The sequence below is a fragment of the Neophocaena asiaeorientalis genome, unplaced genomic scaffold, assembly GCF_003031525.2.
Source record: "Neophocaena asiaeorientalis asiaeorientalis breed wild unplaced genomic scaffold, Neophocaena_asiaeorientalis_V1.1 scaffold218, whole genome shotgun sequence".
NCBI classification, from domain to species: Eukaryota; Metazoa; Chordata; class Mammalia; order Artiodactyla; family Phocoenidae; genus Neophocaena; species Neophocaena asiaeorientalis.
In genome coordinates, this window is record NW_020172818.1 from 7,962,065 (window position 1) to 7,963,334 (window position 1,270).

The window sequence follows — 1,270 nt, forward strand, 5'->3', positions numbered from 1 at the left end:
CCACAGTGCCAACTCTGAACCTGGGCGTCCCCGGCTTGTCCACGCCTTGCTGAGCGCCCTTAGCAAGACTGTGGCCTTCGGAGGATACAGGGCTGCGTGGGTTCAGAGGTTGCAAGGGAACTTTCGAGACCCTAGATGTGACCCCAAATTGTACCCACAGCTTCGAAAGAGCTGCAAGATCTGAGGGTTTGTCCCGCTTTATCACATTTGTGCTTTGTTTTTGTAAAGGGTGCTGATGGAATTGATATTCCTCCCTGCACAGGTGTTGAGCGTATTCCTGCTGGCGTGGGCTGGCGTCCGGGCTTGGTCCAGCACATCCTGGACCCGGTGTGGGGATGTCACCAGGGTGACTGACTTCCAGGAATTCTTCCTCCTTAAGGAGGCCCGGGACGCTGCCCCTCTTCTTTCTGGGAGAAGTTGAGCGACACGTCCTTGGCCCCTGGGACTGTGGGAAACGAAACTAGAGACACACAGAGACAGGTGGTGAGAAAGAGTAGAGAAGAGATGCGCGTGGACACAGGGCAGGTGAGAGAAAAAGCGGGCTCAACGGAAGCCCTCACCAGGCGGTGAAGCGCTGTGTCTTTCAGATCTCGGCTTACAGATCTCAGGCCTTCCCCGGCAACCCTCCCCTCAAGTTTCGATTAAAAATCCCTTCTAAGTCTGTCCCACTGTCCCAGTCCTTATTACTTGCTACAGTGATAAGTGATACTGGGCCCTTTGTCGTGCTCTGGCATAGTCTGGCCTGGCCTAGCAACCCTTGGGAAGTTGGAGCTGGGAGGGCTTCCGCCCGCGGTGTACCTAAGTGCCTAGTGCAGAGCCTGTCGCTCTGTGACGTTCAATACATACTTACTGGCCAGACTCCTGAATACGGACCAAGATCCTCAGCTTTGTCCTTGTCTGTCCCCGCCACACCCCACCTGCACCTCGGGATCTGAGCGCCTGGCCACAGGCGCCGGTGCGAAGCTAGTGGAGGACAGGAGCGCCAGCGGAGCTTTCCTGAGCTTTGCTAAGTTCTTTTCTCCCGGCTGGCTGAGTGCACACCCTGGGGAAAGGCCGAGCGTCAGAGCCGGCGTGCCTTGGGGTCAAGTTATGCCGCCTCAGGCTCAAGATTCTTCCCGGAGCCTGGGCAGCCCGCTTAGCTGCCAGCAAACTCCAGAATGCGTCTCAACCTCAGATTTGATCGTATTAAAATGCGCATGAAATCTGACCAGCTAAGGGCTGACAAAACCAGGGCCCTGAATAAACGTTCTGTTTCCGGTTTATATGGGTG